The following is an 18,101-nucleotide window of genomic DNA, read 5'->3' as shown; positions in this document are numbered from 1 at the left end:
TGCCAGTATACTTGGTGTAGAATGCCTCAGGGTTATGTAGACTCCCCAGTAGTCTACTCCATTGTCCTCCAAGTTACACTGCGCCCTTGGACTGCCCTTCATGGTTCTGTCCTTCTACAATATGTGGACGATCTCCTCATATGTAGTTCTACTCGGGAGGACTGCCAGGCAGACTGTGTTAGTTTATTACTGTGATTATGTCAAAGTGGTCACAAAGTTTCTAGGAACAAATTACAATGGTGTATGGAACGTGTTGAGTTTTTGGGCTTTGTTCTCAGTAAAGGTGAGAGGAAAATCAGCCATGCCAGAATTACCGCCGTACTGGGTCTGCCCCGCCCACAAACAAAAAAAGACATATTGACCTTTCTTGGCATGATTGGTTACTGCCGCCAATGGATTGCTGATTGTTCCTACTATGATAATATTCTGAGACAAGCCACTAATACTGAGATGCCTAACTTCATTAAATGGTCTGATGAAATGTTACAAGCTTTTAGTCATTTGAAATGTGCAATGGTTTCAAGTCCTGGTTCGGGCCTACCCAACTATAGTGTGATGTTTCACTTATTTGCCAGGGACAATTGTAAAACCATGGCTGGAGTCCTGGCGCAAGATCATGGAGGTAAATTCCGCCCTGTTGCTTTTTCTCAAAAGTGGTTCCTGTACAAGTTCAGGGAATGCCTGCGTGTCTCCGGAGTTTGGCAGCCTGTGCTATGGTCGCTGAGATGGCCACGCCTATCACCCTAGGTCATCCCACCACTCTGCATACCTCACACAATGTTCAGGCCCTATTGAAGAACATACATGCGCAACATATGTCAGCACAAAGACTGAGTGGATATGAAGTTTTGTTGCTATCTAATCCTAAACTTCATATCAGCACCCACATTCGGTCCAATACTCAGCACCCACATTCGGTCCAATGGCTATACTGAATGCCCTACTTGGCTACAAGGGCGAGCAGGATGATTTGCCTCCTCCCCATGCATGTACTGAACATATACATGAACATACCTCACCTAGGCCTGACTTACAGTCCACACCCATTGAAGGAGCACCTGATATTTTTGTGGATGGATCCTGTTCCCGCCCTAATGACAACACTTATCATGCAGGATACGCTGTGGTTCAGCTCCCTAATGTTATACTGGAATTGAATCCTATACCTTTTCAGTCAGCCCAAGCAGCTGAACTGATTGCCCTCACTAGAGCTTGTTGTCTTTTTGAGGGGAAATATGTTAATGCAGTGGCGTAACTACCAGGGAAGCAGGGGAAGCAGCTGCTTCGGGGCCCGGGCTGCCAAGGGGGCCTGGCGCCCCGGCAGCGTGTGCTTATTTTCAAGTTAGTTAAATATCGATTCTTGTCTTAATGTTCAGGGCCCCTTCACAGCAGCAGCGGCTGACCAGGCCCCCTGGCTAATGTGATCTAATCTTACTGTCTCCTAAAGTCTCCTGATGTGTCTGGGATTCGAACCACTGACTAAAAAAATATGAGACTTCTACTGTTATAGCTGGCTAAGTGTACATCTATACACATGACAGCTGCCCCAACACACCCAGCACTGCTATATCTCTATATGACAGCTGTCCCAGCACACTCAGCTCTGCTATATCTCTATATATGAGCAGCTGTCATGTGTATAGATGTACACTTAGCCAGCTATAACAGTAGAAGTCTCATATTTTTTCAGTCAGCAGCAAGGCACCTCTTATGGTCTTGTGGTTAAGTGCTTTGCCTCTGATACAGAAGGTCGTGGGTTCGAATCCCAGCAGAAACTTTTCTGAAATACAAGCACTGACTCCATAAATGGACATACAGGGCGGGACACAGGAAGTAGAAGTGTTTATTATTATTTTTTAATACCCGACTGTTACTGCCATGGGGGGAGCGGGAAGCACTTGATACTGGCACCTGGGAGGGGGGGGGGTTGGCACCTGATACTGGCACATGGGGGGGGGAGGCACCTGATACTGGCACATGGGGGGGAGAGGGGGTGGCACCTGATACTGGCACCTGGGGGGGAGGGGGGGTTGGCACCTGATACTGGCACATGGGGGGGGAGGCACCTGATACTGGCACATGGGGGGGAGGGAGAGAGGCACTTGATACTGGCACTTTTTTTGTGGGGGGGAGATGGCACTATGATACTGGGACATGGGGGGGAGAAGAGAGGCACTTGATACTGACACCTGGGAGGGGAGGGGGGTTGGCACCTGATACTGGCACATGGGGGGGGGAAGCACCTGATACTGGCACCTGGGGGGGAGGGGGGTTGGCACCTGATACTGGCACATAGGGGGGGGGGAGAGGCACTTGATACTGGCATTTTTTTTGTGGGGGGGGGAGATGGCACTATGATACTGGGACATGGGGGAGAGGAGAGAGGCACTTGATACTGGCATGTGGGGGGGGGTTGGCACTTGATACTGGCACATGGGTGGGTTTGGCACTATGATACTGGCACATGGGGGGTTTGGCACATGGGGGGGGGGGAGAAGCACCTGATACTAGCACCTGGGGGGAGGGGGGTTGGCACCTGATACTGGCACATGGGGGGTGGGAAGGAGAGAGGCACTTGATACTGGCACATGGGGGGGGAGATGGCACTATGATACTGGGACATGTGGGGGGGAGGAGAGAGGCACTTGATACTGGCACATGATGGGGGGGCATCTATGGGGACACTTACTGGCACATTATTGGGGGGCATTATGGGGGACACTAGGCCGGCAGCCTATCAGAGGCCGGACACTGATTGGCATCTACTGGGGCACTATATATGGGGCATTTTATACTGGTACATTATGGGGGGCACTAGCAGGAAGGGGGGAGAGGAGCACTATGGGGGAATTTACTGGGGGAACTATATAGGGGTATTTTATACTGGGACATTATGGGGGCACTATGGGGGCACTATGGGGACATTAGCTCAACTGGGGGCATTACAAGGTGGTATTTTTGCACTGTCACATTATAAGGAGAATTATTACTACTGGGGGGGGGCATTATAGTGGGCTTTATTACTCCCCCATGGTATGACCCCCTAGTAGCAGCACCAGCCTCTCCCTGCTCTGCTATCCCTCTGCCCCTTCTCCAAATCCTTATTATGAAATCTTTCTCATTAGGATAAAGCACAACATCAGCTCCGCCGAGCCACCCGGCCAATTGTGGAAGTGGCGTCCGAGATCCCCAAGGGTCAAGTAACTGTAAGTTTTCATATGAAATATGTTTATGTTATACACATATAGCATCCACTGTGCCCCACAATATACAGTATACCTCTACACTGTGCCCCACAATATACAGTATACCTCTACACTGTGCCCCACAATATACAGTATACCTCTACACTGTGCCACACAATATACAGTATACCTCTACACTGTGCCACACAATATACAGTATACCTCTACACTGTGCCACACAATATACAGTATACCTCTACACTGTGCCCCAAAATATACAGTATACCTCTACACTGTGCCACACAATATACAGTATACCGCTACACTGCGCCAAAGGAGTGGGGTTTACACAGGAGGAGGGAGGTGCGAAGCGCGCTGGTGGGGCCCTTACAAATATTTGCTGTGGGGCCTAGTCACTTCTAGTTACGCCCCTGTGTAAATGTATACACCGATTCCAATGCCTTTGGGGTTGTACATGATCATGGGGTAATCTGGCAGAGGAGAGGCTTCATAGCTGCAGCTATGTACCCTAGTACATGATCTCCTGGCTGCCATCCAATTACCAAGCAAAGTTGCTATTATCCATTGTAAGGCACATACTGGTCTCCAAACGCACATGGCTAAAGGGAATGCTTTAGCTGATCAGGCAGCAAAAGAGGCTGCTATTAGAACGGCAGCAACAGTTCAAATGCCCTCCCTAGTTCCAGAAATTACCCTTACTGACAATCTATAGCTCAGCCTCCAGGATTTGGCTACCAGTAGTGACAAAATAGAATGGCAGTCGGTAGGTGCAGTACAAGACCCTAATACGGGTCTTATCTGCTAAGAGGGGAAACCATGTATCCCAGTTGCAAGCGTCCCGATTTTAATTGCACAATATCATGGTCTTGGCCATAGGGGAGCACAGGCAACTAGGGATGAGTTCGGGTTCGTACCGAATTTTGGGGTGTTCGTGACACGGACTCGAACCTGAACATTTTCGTAAAAGTCAGGGTTCGGGTTCGGTGTTCGGCGCTTTCTTGGCGCTTTTTGAAAGGCTGCAAAGCAGCCAATCAACAAGCGTCATACTACTTGCCCCAAGAGGCCATCACAGCCATGCCTACTATTGACATGGCTGTGATTGGCCAGTGCAGCATGTGACCCAGCCTCTATTTAAGCTGGAGTCACGTAGCTCCGCACGTCACTCTGCTCTGATAAGTGTAGGAATAGGAGGCAGCTGTTAGGGCGAGATTAGGCAGTGATTTAGTCTTCAAAAACAATTACTGAAGTGATCGATGTACAGCTGTGTATCATTCAACCTCTGCTATTTAATTGCTCACTGTTTTGAGGCTGCCCAGAGCGTTTTTCTGTCACTTTTTTCTGGGGTGATCGGCGGCCATTTTGTGTCTTGTGGTGCACCAGCACAAGCTGCCACCAAGTAAATTTAACCATCAATAGTGTGTGTTTTTTTTTTTTTTTGCTATATCCTACATCAGGGGCTTGGCTGTGCTTGCTATTTTATTGAGGGGTGAAATACAATTGCCAAAATAGAAGTACCCTAAATCTGGTGTTTCAGCTGTGGCTAGCCAATTGTAATACTGTCTGCTGTCTGGCAAAGGATATATTTTTTTCTGGGTTGAAATACAATTCCCAACTTAGCAATTCCCTAAATCAGTGGTTTCTGCTGTATCAGGCCAAGTTTGAATCTATCCATAAAAGGGTATATTAGATTGAAGGTGCGGATAGGGTCATTCTCAATAGCTTCAAACGCTACCGTGCATCTCCAAGTCTAATTCTGTTTGTAAACGTATACCTGTCATCCAGCGCCTAAATAATAGGCCTACAATTTATATTCAGCTAATTCTGTGTTTACTGCTGTGGCTGGTAAAGTTATTTAGTGTCCGCCAAAGCACAGTTTTTGTTCTGGGTTGAAATACAATTCCCAACTTAGCAATTCCCTAAATCAGTGGTTTCTGCTGTATCAGGCCAAGTTTAAATCTATCCATAAAAGGGTATATTAGATTGAAGGTGCGGATAGGGTCATTCTCAATAACTTTAAACGCTACCGTGCATCACCAAGTCTAATTCTGTCCGTAAACGTATACCTGTCATCCAGCGCCTAAATACTAGGCCTACAATTTATATTCAGCTAAATCTGTGGTTACTGCTGTGCCTGTATTAGTGTAATACGGTACCTAAGTAGATAGCCAGATAGTGTTAGGTGCCTGTAAAAAAAAAGGCCTGAATTTGAATTCAATACATTGGGCCAAATAATTTTTTTCTTATTGTGGTGAACGGTAACAATGAGGAAAACATCTAGTAAGGGACGCGGACGCAGACGCGGACATGGTCGTGGTGGTGTTAGTGGACCCTCTGGTGCTGGGAGAGGACGTGGCCGTTCTGCCACAGCCACACGTCCTAGTGTACCAACTACCTCAGGTCCCAGTAGACGCCAGAATTTACAGCGATATTTGGTGGGGCCCAATGCCGTTCTAAGGATGGTAAGGCCTGAGCAGGTACAGGCATTAGTCAATTGGGTGGCCGACAGTGGATCCAGCACGTTCACATTATCTCCCACCCAGTCTTCTGCAGAAAGCGCACAGATGGCGCCTGAAAACCAAGCCCATCAGTCTGTCACATCACCCCCATGCATATCAGGGAAACTGTCTGAGCCTCAACTTATGCAGCAGTCTCTTATGCTGTTTGAAGACTCTGCTGGCAGGGTTTCCCAAGGGCATCCACCTAGCCATTCCCCAGCAGTGGAAGACATAGAATGCACTGACGCACAACCACTTATGTTTCCTGATGATGAGGACATGAGAATACCACCTCAGCACGTCTCTGATGATGACAAAACACAGGTGCCAACTGCTGCGTCTTTCTGCAGTGTGCAGACTGAACAGTAGGTCAGGGAGGAAGACTGGGTGGAAGACGATGCAGGGGACGATGAGGTCCTAGACCCCACATGGAATGAAGGTCGTGCCACTGACTTTCAGAGTTCGGAGGAAGAGGCAGTGGTGAGAGCGAGCCAACAGCGTAGCAAAAGAGGAAGCAGTGGGAAAAACACCCGCCGCCAAGAGAGTCCGCCTGCTACTGGCCACCGCCATCTGGGACCAAGCACCCCAAAGGCAGCTTCAAGGAGTTCCCTGGCGTGGCAGTTCTTCAAACAATGTGCTGATGACAAGACCCGAGTGGTTTGCACGCTGTGCCATCAGAGCCTGAAGCGAGGCATTAACGTTCTGAACCTTAGCGCAACCTGCATGACCAGGCACCTGCATGCAAAGCATGAACTGCAGTGGAGTAAACACCTTGAAAACAAGGAACTCACTCAGGCTCCCCCTGCTACCTCTTCTGCTGCTGCCTCGGCCTCTTCCTCCTCCTCTGGAGGAACGTTGGCACCTGCCGCCCAGCAAACAGAGGATGTACCACCAGCACCACCACCTCCGTCACCAAGCATCTCAACCATGTCACACGGCAGTGTTCAGCTCTCAATCTCACAAACATTTGAGAGAAAGCGTAAATTCCCACCTAGCCACCCTCGATCCCTGGCCCTGAATGCCTGCATTTCTAAACTACTGGCCTATGAAATGCTGTCATTCAGGCTGGTGGACACAGACAGCTTCAAACAGCTCATGTCGCTTGCTGTCCCACAGTATGTTGTTCCCAGCCGCCACTACTTCTCCAAGAGAGAAGTGCCTTCCCTGCACAACCAAGTATCCGATAAAATCAAGTGTGCACTGCGGAATGCCATCTGTGGCAAGGTCCACCTAACCACAGATACGTGGACCAGTAAGCAAGGCCAGGGACGCTATATCTCCCTAACTGCACACTGTCTGTCTGCGCTACAGCGTAACTTCAGCCTTCCAGCTCACCGCCTCATATGCGATGTGCCCACCAGGTGGAACTCCACCTTGCTTACCACCTTGCACATGCTGGACAGACTGTGCGAGCAGCAGCAGGCCAAAGTGGAGTTTCAGCTGCAGCACGCACGGGTCAGTCGCACTGCGGAACAGCACCACTTCACCACCAATGACTGAGCCTCCATGCGAGACCTGTGTGCCCTGTTGCACTGTTTTGAGTACTCCACCAACATGGCCAGTGGCGATGATGCCGTTATCAGCGTCATAATACCACTTCTATGTCTCCTTGAGAAAACACTTAGGGCAATGATGGAAGAGGAGGTGGCCCAGGAGGAGGAGGAGAAGGAAGAGGGGTCATTTTTAGCACTTTCAGGCCAGTCTCTTAGAAGTGACTCAGAGGGAGGTTTTTTGCAACAGCAGAGGCCAGGTACAAATGTGGCCAGACAGGGCCCACTACTGGAGGACGAGGAGGACGAGGATGAGGAGGAGGTGGAGGAGGATGAAGCATTTTTAACAGCGGGGTGGCACCCAACGCAGCTCGGGCCCATCACTGGTGCGTGGCTGGGGGGAAACGCAGGACGATGACTATACGCCTCCCACAGAGAGCATCTTGTCCTTACCTCTGGGCAGCCTGGCACACATGAGCGACTACATGCTGCAGTGCCTGCGCAACGACAGCAGAGTTGCCCACATTTTAACGTGTGCGGACTACTGGGTTGCCACCCTGCTGGATCCCCGGTACAAAGACAATGTGCCCACCTTACTTCCTGCACTGGAGCGTGATAGGAAGATGCGCGAGTACAAGCGCACGTTGGTAGACGCGCTACTGAGAGCATTCCCAAATGTCACAGGGGAACAAGTGGAAGCCCAAGGCGAAGGCCGAGGAGGAGCAAGAGGTCGCCAACGCAGCTGTGTCACGGCCAGCTCCTCTGAGGGCAGGGTTAGCATGGCAGAGATGTGGAAAAGTTTTGTCACCCGGCCACAGCTAACTGCACCACCACCTGATATGGAACGTGTTAGCAGGAGGCAGCATTTCACTAACATGGTGGAACAGTACGTGTGCACACCCCTCCACGTACTGACTGATGGTTCGGCCCCATTCAACTTCTGGGTCTCCAAATTGTCCACGTGGCCAGAGCTAGCCTTTTATGCCTTGGAGGTCCTGGCCTGCCCGGCGGCCAGCGTTTTGTCTGAACGTGTATTCAGCATGGCAGGGTGCGTCATTACAGACAAAATGAACCAGGCATGGATCCCACAGGACCTGTCCATCCCTTGTGCAGATTAGACATTTATAACTACATCCCCTTAACAATATATTCTTGTACTCCAGGGCACTTCATTCAATCCTCTTTTTTTAATTTTACCATTATATTGCGGGGCAACCCAAAGTTGAATGAAACTCTCCTCCGTCTGGGTGCCGGGGCCTAAAAATCTGAGAGTGGCCTGTTCCAGTGGTGGGTGACATGAAGCCTGATTCTCTGCAATGGGACTATTCTCCTCTGTCTGGGTGCCGGGGCCTAAATATCTGACAGTGGCCTGTCCCAGTGGTGGGTGACATGAAGCCTGCTTCTCTGCAATGGGACCTCTCTCCTCTGTCTGGGTGCCGGGGCCTAAATATCTGACAGTGGCCTGTTCCAGTGTTGGGTGACATGAAGCATGATTCTCTGCTATGACATGAAGCCTGAATCTCTGCTATGGGACCTCTCTCCTCTGTCTGGGTGTCGGGGCCTAAAAATATCTGACAATGGCCTGTTCCAGTGGTGGGTGACATGAAGCCTGATTCTCTGCTATGACATGAAGCCTGATTCTCTGCTATGGGACCTCTCTCCTCTGTCTGGGTGCCGGGGCCTAAAAATATCTGAAAGTGGGGGTGACATGAAGCATGCAGACATCCCAACCTGCAAAAACTCATTTCAGGGAGGTGCACTTCTCATTTCAGGGAGGTTTTCTTTTTTTTTTCTTTCACAAACTTTTTATTACATTTTCCAAACATATGCAGTATCTGCACACTTTGCTATATGGTGTGGAGGACTGGGCTCATTACCCTGCCCCAAATTATCATATTTATGTATATGATTAAAGGGATTCTGTCACCACCTATAAGCCCTGTGAGCTAAACATATGCTCATGCCCAGGGTAGCATTCTGATTTCTAAGGTGGCCTTATAAAAGCTATTTGTTGCTTTATTCTGCGGAAAAACAGGTTTTACTAACCTGTCAATCATTGAATTAAGGTGCCTAAGCAGGGGAGGTCTGTGGATGCATGGTGCCTGGTCGCACGCATCGCCGTTCGTGCCCAGCGCCGCCTCTCCCTCCCCCTCCTCCCGCTTTGAGATCCCACGCGTGCGCACAGGCTCAGCCTGATGCGCCATTGCGGACTGCTGGCATCGGCTTCTTCTTGCACTGTGCCAAGTAGGGGACACTGCTACAGGTTGCCGGAAAGGTTTACTGCGAGTAAACTAGAGATGGGAAGTTCGGATCTTTCACATGAATCGGTTCATTTGAATCAGTTAATTCAAATGATCCGATTCATGAATCGAATCTTAGGTTCATTCGCTGAGCTGACAAGAAGCAAGTGAACCGAAGTTTAGGTTGCGCAATGCGCATACGCGGATGCTTCGATTCACTTGCTGACTCGCTGAGTCGGCTCTTGGTCTGAGTCAGGAAGTTTATTCTTTAAAACCCTGTGTGTAATTATCTACCCCACTGTAGGAAAAAAACAAGCATCCAGGGGGTGTGAATTTAACACTGGGGTAAATAATATATTTAAAATGGAGGGTTAAATGTGTAAATGTATTTAAAAATGTTTTATCTCTCTCAATAGATATATAGCTACTGAATGAGACAGAAGAAGGGATGCCTTTAACATAGATATTTCCTTGAGAAGCCAATTTGACCCTAAAGGGTTAATTCAACCTGTAATCTAAACTCTGTCCTGTCACTTCTCTTATCTCTCTGCTCTGCTATCAATAAACCTTTCAGGGGATATATTGTTTCACATGCGGGTGTCAGGGAGCTGCTATCTAATAGCGGGAGAATCCCTGAACGTCCGGGAGACTTGAGATCCCTGAGCATGATTCTCTGCTATGACATGAAGCCTGATTCTCTGCTATGGGACCTCTCTCCTCTGTCTGGGTGCCGGGGCCTAAAAATATCTGACAGTGGCCTGTTCCAGTGTTGGGTGACATGAAACATAATTCTCTGCTATGACATGAAGCCTGATTCTCTGCTATGGGACCTCTCTCCACTGTCTGGGTGCCCCGGGGCCTAAAAATATCTGACAATGGCCTGTTCCAGTGTTGGGTGACATGAAGCATGATTCTCTGCTGTGACATGAAGCCTGAATCTCTGCTATGGGACCTCTCTCCTCTGTCTGGGTGCCGGGGCCTAAAAATATCTGACAGTGGCCTGTTCCAGTGTTGGGTGACATGAAGCCTGATTCTCTGCTATGACATTAAGCCTGAATCTCTGCTATGGGACCTCTCTCCTCTGTCTGGGTGCCGGGGCCTAAAAATATCTGACAATGGCCTGTTCCAGTGGTGGGTGACATGAAGCCTGATTCTCTGCTATGACATGAAGCCTGATTCTCTGCTATGGGACCTCTCTCCAATTGATATTGGTTAATTTTTATTTATTTTATTTTTATTTTTATTCATTTCCCTATCCACATTTGTTTGCAGGGGGTTTACCTACATTTTATTGCCTTTTGCAGCCCTCTAGCCCTTTCCTGGGCTGTTTTACAGCCTTTTTAGTGACAAAAAGTTCGGGTCCCCATTGACTTCAATAGGGTTCGGTTTCGGATCCCGAACCCGAACATTTCCGAACTTCTCGAACCCGAACATCCAGGTGTTCGCTCAACTCTACAGACAACCACTGACCTCATTCGGAGAGATTTTTTTATACCAGGTCTTAGATCAAAGGTACAATCTTATGTTTCACGGTGTATTATATGTCTCAGAAACAACCCAAATAATTCAAAGAAGGCCCAACATCAGCATCTGAATTACCCGACTTCACCATTCACTCACTTACAAATTGACTTCACACATATCCCAAAGACAGGAAGAAAGCAGGAGTATGCCCTTGTAATTGTGGATATGTTCTCTAGATGGCCGGAGGTCTTTCCTACCACCAATGAAACCACACAAATTGTGGTAAAAATTTTGTTACAAGAGATCATCCCCAGATGGGGTTGTCCTGTTCAAATTGACTCAGATAATGGCCCAGCTTTTGCATCCAGGGTATGTAAGGAGCTTTCCAAAGCCCTTAGGATTGACTGGAAGTTTCATCTTCCTTATCACCCGCAGAGTTCAGGGGAAGTAGAAAGAATGAATAGAACAATTAAAGAAAAAATAAGGAAAATTACTGGAGGCACATTCACTAATTGGAAAAAGTTTTTGCCTATAGCCCTAGCAGAAATTAGGATGCAGCCTAATAAGAATACTGGTTACTCACCATTTGAGGTCCTAATGGGGAGACCCTTCCCCACCCCTTGGGGTCTAAAGGCCCCCGTGATAGAAAAAGGGGATCTAGAAGTAGTACAGGCAGAATATGTGAGGAAACTTGTAGAAAATTTAGATCAAATTGAACGAGATGTTGCTCGTGCCTCTCCTTTCTCTCTACAGGAACCTACACATCCTTTCCAACCAGGAGACGTGGTGATAGTCCAGCGCCTGGCAAAAAGACAAAAACAGACTGAGTTCCCGTTTGGACCACCCACCCGAGTGGTAGCAGTCACCAGAACAGCGATTCTCACAGAAGAGGCTCCAATCTGGATTCACGCTAGCAGAGTGAAAAGGGTCCCTGAGGCTTCTTCTCCGGACAAAGACAAAGAGGGTGAAGCAGGTGTGAATTCCCTGAACAAAGAGGGGAGCTCAGAAGAAGTTTCCCTGAAAAGTGCCTTGCCACAGGCTGAAGATGATGACCCCACAATATTCTGGGAGATTTGTTTGTCTGCTGATAATTATTAATCTTTGTGTTTTCTTGCCAGTCTGGCTTATTACTACATGTATTTATCACCCAGAGGAGATGAGTTTCTTCTGCGGTGCAGCAAATAATCAGTCAGTATACAAGAAAACTCAGGAGCAAGATCCCTTTGCTCCCGTCCCCTTTTATTCTGAACAGAATAGTATATTCAGGATGGCAAATGCCCTAAATGTTAGTTCATTGTGCCTTAAAGACTTACAGAGTCCACGGGATCTTATACAAACGTGTTATTGCTGTGCCTACACCCGATGAATCCCTCCTTGAAGTCTGGTTGATGGCTAACAATACACAATCTTTTATTCCCTTGTATGACTTCTGTGGGGAGTGTCAGAAATTAGGAAATAGCAGGGATAATATTAGAATAACTACTATTAACGTGACTGCAGCAGAGACTTGTTTTACCTTTTCCAAGGATATGACTTTATATTGTGATGGTAGAGACATAAAAAGTGGATTACCTAAGAATAGTGTATATGATTTTATTGACGACACTTGTAAAAAGAATAGTAGGCTTTCTAGCTCCCTGGATAATTCCATGAGTTGTAATGAGACCATTGTGACTCCCAGTTTTATCTATAATATAATGCTCCCTAAGGGATGTTTTTTGTCTTGTGGTAACAACACTTACAATTACATTCCTGCTAATGTTATTGGAGGTCCCTGTGTGTTATCCAGGCTGACTTTGGCCCTTCCCAGTCAACCCCCTATCAGGAGAGCTTACAGATCAGTTACCAAGACTTTATCAGAAGACTGTGACTCTACTTTACCCCTTCTCAGCTGTACAGAATATACAAGTTTGGGCGCCTCTATATTAGGAGTGCCTGGACTGGCTATATATAATACTCGTACTATAAATTCTATTGCATGTGACTTGGCTAAATCTCTGAATCATACCTCTATCGCCTTATCAGACATGATTTTAGATATACAAGGCGTAAGAGGAGCAGTGCTAGTAACTAGATTTGCTGTGGATTATCTAATACTTAAACATAATATAGGATGTCACGATTTTAAAGGAATGTGTTGCTTTAATTTATCTGACCATTCCAGATCAATCTAGTCCCATATTCAAGCCTTACATGAAATTGCTAATGATATCAAGAAAGATGTTGATTCATCCTCTTGGTGGGACTGGTTATTGAGCTGGCTGCCGGATTTGAGTTGGTTAAGAACATTATTGATCAGTATTATAATTATAATTGCTTCCTTGATTGTCATATGTTGTTGTATCCAATGTATCCCTTCCCTCATACAGATGTTTTATGTAATGTGTCCAAAACCCACAGACCCCGGACAATCATATGCTACTTACCTCTCTATGAGAGAAAAAAGATAAGTCATATTCATGACTTAAGTGGGGATTAAAGGGTTAAATAGAATAAGCTATATGATCTGTATGAAGGACAGGAGGTTGGGTGACATCATACTAGAGGGTGAATATATTTACATTGACCTGTCTGTATAAGAAACTGCTTCTAGTCAGCACTATTGTAATGTGAGCCACAGCTGTTTCTTGTATGTATGGATGGATGTATAAAAGGCCCATATGGTCAAGATTAAAACAGAGCTGTTTTTGACATCATACTGTGTGTATCATTGATAGTTCTACAGGCCTGTCTTCAGAGACAAGAAAGGAATCAAGGTGCATTGAGAAGGAAAGGATACTTTCAGGTTCCTGTTCTCATCTCCAGTTGTTGTGGCAGGTAAGTGCTGTTGTTCCAGTGTGTGGTGTTTGCGCTGAATGCTTGCTTACCTGCCAATCTGGTTTCTGCTACTGTCTTCTCCTTTCTTGTTTCTTGGCTGGCTGGAGACTCCGGTTCATCTGTGTTGTGAATTAATCTGTCGTCTCTTGTTCCTGACTCCTATTTCAATGATCATTAGGGTCAGTAGGTCCCAGGTTCCAGAGTATGAGCCCCCCTACCATCGCGGCCGGCTCATACAGTTAGGTGGTCAGGGACAGGATGAGGGTGGCATTAGGAGGTGATCTGCTTCCCTTATCCCGGTATCCAGGCCTAGTTGGATTCCCATACATTCGCCATTGTACAGTGGGGAGTTTCCCTCACTCCCCGCCATGACATAAAGACCTTTTACTGTGCCATTAAAAAGTCCACCTCTACTCCACTCATTAGTCTATCTTAGTAGCACATGTCTGAGCTCTTTAAAGGCCCCTGTCCACCCCACAGTCAGTCAGATGCCAACTACTACCATGGGCAAGACCAAAGAGCTGTCAAAAGACACCAGAGACAAAATTGTGGACCTCCACAAGGCTGGAAAGGGCTACGGGGCAATTGCCAAGCAGCTTGGTGAAAATAGATCAACTGTTGAAGCAATTGTTAGAAAATAGAAGAGGCTAAAGACGACTGTCATTCTCCCTCGGACTGGGGCTCCATGCAAGATCTCACCTCGTGGGGTATCACTGATGATAAGAAAGGTGAGGAATCAGCCCAGAACTACAAGGGAGGAGCTGGTCAATGACATGAAGAGAGCTGGGACCACAGTTTTAAAGGTCACTGTCGGTAGAACATTACGCCATCATGGTTTCAAATCATGCTTTGCACGGAAATTACCCCTGCTCAAGTCATCACATGTCCAGGCCCATCTGAAGTTTGCCAATCAGCATCTGGATGATCCAGAGGAGGCATGGGAGAAAGTCATATGGTCAGATGAGACCAAAGTAGAACTTTTTAGTCTAAACTTCACTCGTCGTGTTTGGAGAAAAAAGAAGGATAAGTTGCATCCCAAGAACACCATCCCTACTGTGAAGCATGGGGGTGGTAACATCATGCTTTAGGGGTGCTTTTCTGCGAAGGGGACAGGATGATTGCACTGTATTAAGAAGAGGATGAATGGGGCCATTTATTGTGAGATTTTTAGCAACAACTTCCTTCCCTCAGTCAGAGCATTGAAGATGGGTCGTGGCTGGGTCTTCCAACATGACAACGACCCAAAGCACACAGCCAGGATAACCAAGGAGTGGCTTCGTAAGAAGCATATCAAGGTTCTGGAATGGCCTAGCCAGTCTCCAGACCTAAATCCAATAGAACATCTTTGGAGTTGGAGGAAGCTAAAACTCTGTGTTGCTCAGCGACAGCCCCAAAACCTGACAGATCTAGAGGAGATCTGTGTGGGGGAGTGGGCCAAAATCCCTGTTGCAGTGTGTGCAAACCTGGTCAAGAACTACAGGAAACGTTTGACCTCTGTAATTGCAAACAAAGGCTTCTGTAATATTAACACTGATTTTCTCTATTAACACTGATTTTCTCAGGTGTTCAAATACTTATGTTCAGCAGTGCAAGACAAATAAATTCTTTAAAAATCATACAATGTGATTTCCTGATTTTTTTATTTATTTTTTATTCTGTCTCTCAGAGTGGGAATGCACCTACAATGTGAATTTCAGACCCCTCCATGATTTCTAAGTGGGAGAACTTGCAAAATCACAGGGTGTTCAAATACTTCTGTTCCTCGCTGTATATGGCTATGGGTAAAAGCAAGGTTGATGGTGATAAAAAACAGCCTGTTATTGGGCGTAGATGCCTGCGGTGTTTATACACATACAGTAGTATCAGAAGAAGCAGTGTCTTGCTCTGAACAAGCTGTCCGAAAATTACTTTTCACAAATGTAATCTTTTTTACACTTGGAGGACAATTTTGAACCTGGTTGTCCAGGTGATTGTATCCATTTCCTGATTAGCGTAAGATTAGAGCAGCACATGTTCATCAAACTGTATTGGCTGCTGCAGCTTCTGCTACTTGTAATAATAGCATTGGCAGACAGGTCTTTCAGTCAGACAAAGGGCCAGCAGGCGTGTGCTTGGTAGAAGCTGCAGCAAGCTTGGTATAGAGTGTGTAACACAATGCCCCCATTGCTCCTAGAGGCTCATTTGCATATACAGAGTGGCCCACAAAAAAAGGAGCCCATCTCCAGCGATAGTATGACAAGATGAACGAGCAAGTGGATAGTTTTTTTTTAATTACCCACAAGTCACAAAAGATGCTGAAAGTGGTCCTCGTTCACGTCTATGCATCTTTGGGCACATTCTGTTGGCCGATACTGCTTGCAGCGCTTCATCAGTGATTCTGTGGATAGTGTTTGTGATGTTCTCCTTGAGTTCATCCAGGGGATGTGGGTTGATAGCGGGCACTTTCTGTTTTCAATTTCCCCACAGATAAAAACTGCATGTGGACAAGTCTGGTGAACGTGGTGGCGATAACCCTTTGCTCATAGTTCGCTCCTCCGTAAACAGTTCATGAACCTGTGCCAGTGAGATCCGTGACTTGCTGCATATTTCTCCATTATGTTGGAAATAGCAGGACATTTCTTCTTCTAAAGCATCATTGTTGAAGAGCTGCAAGCAGTATCAGCCAACATAATCCGACGTGCCCAATAGATGTGAACGAGGAGTACTTTCAGCATCTTTTGTGAGTAATAAAAAAAACAATCCACTCGCTCATTCCTCTTGTCATACTATCGCTGGAGGCGGGTTACTTTTTCTTAGCAATGTGGGCACATATGAACATGGGACCAACACAGATGCCTTCAGCTGCCAAGTGCACATGCAAAAGGTCAGCTATTTTCAAAGGTACAAATCTTCTTTAACCATTTAGCTGCCAGAGAGCAGAGTGAGTTTGATAGATTTCCTGCCAGGTTTGGTTGTATGATTTACCAAATTTTTCACCCTATAAGACACAACTGCCATAGTACCTAGGTTTTAGAGAGGAAAATAAGAATAAAATATTTTTTATTAGACCTCAGATCAGACCACCAATGTAAATCAGAACTCCGTTAAGAACCCCAATCAAACGCCCAATGTTAATAAGACCACAGATCAGGCCCCCAATATTGATAAGACCCCCAGGCCTCATCACAGACCCCCCGATGTTAATAAGACCCACAATCAGACCTCAGATCAGACTCTCAATGTCAAAAAGACTCCCATTCAGACCTCAGATCAGACCCCAATGTGAACAAGAACTCTCATCAGACCCCAAAATGTAAACATGTCCCCAAATCAGACCTCAGATCAGACTCCCATGTTAATCAGACAAAAAAGAAATCAACTTACCTCTCCTGCTCCGGCTGCTGCTCCTGAGATCAAGCGCTCTTCCTGGTCTTCCTTCCGCGCTGAGTGAGCAAACGTCCTTATGCTGTGCGCAGGTCACAGCAGAGCATGAGGAGCCTGCAGGAGAAGGCCAGGAAGTGGCGAGTACAGAGCCCACATGGGGAGGGCTGCATTCACTGCTCCCCGCTCCTCCTGTACTAATGAGAGCTTTAATAATGGAAAAGCTCATCAGTATTCGCCCCATAAGACGCACTGACATTTTCCCCCCACTTTGGGGGAAAACAGTGTATCTTATAGGATAAAAAATACGGTATGTTCAGTTTACAAAATTAAGAGATTGGAGGTAGATTAACCTCTTTTGTTGATGGGAGATTGGTGGAGGTGAGCGTTTCTTCTTTTTTATCTTAACAGTTTCTGGTCTTTTTATAAATTCTCCCTATAAATCACTTTTCCTTGTCTTCATTGTTTCCAGTGTTCAAATATACAGAGAGGCCCTACTATTATCCATTCACACACTGGTAAACCAATAGAGATTCGAGGCTTTTTCACGTGTGACTCCGACTACGTAGTTTATCTAATTAAATGCCCTTGTGGCCTAATATATGTGGGGGAGACCTCGCAATAAGTTAGAGAAAGAATTTGCCAACACAAATCAACCATAAGAAGGCAGAACTTACTTCTTCTAATTCCTTCACATTTCCATGAAGCCAAAACCACCATATCGCAACTTAAATTCCAGGTAATTAAGAAAGTTCCACCATCACGCAGAAGGGGTAATAGATCCAAAACCCTTAAACTGAGAGAAGCCTTTTGGATCCACAGTCTACAAAGCCTTACTCCCAAGGGTATGAATAGGGAATATGAAATACAGAATTTCTTTCTTCTGTATGATCACCTGAGCAACCTTTATTTAACTTGGAAATATGTTAAGTGATTTGTCATAATAGTAAAAACAATAATAAAACAATAGATGTGGCGCACAGGAGTAACTACTGACCCAAGAGGTACACTCAGTCAAGTCCACTTGAT

The sequence above is a fragment of the Bufo bufo genome, chromosome 9 (genome assembly GCF_905171765.1).
Source record: "Bufo bufo chromosome 9, aBufBuf1.1, whole genome shotgun sequence".
Lineage (NCBI taxonomy): Eukaryota > Metazoa > Chordata > Amphibia > Anura > Bufonidae > Bufo > Bufo bufo.
Note: the sequence above shows the minus strand (reverse complement) of the source record.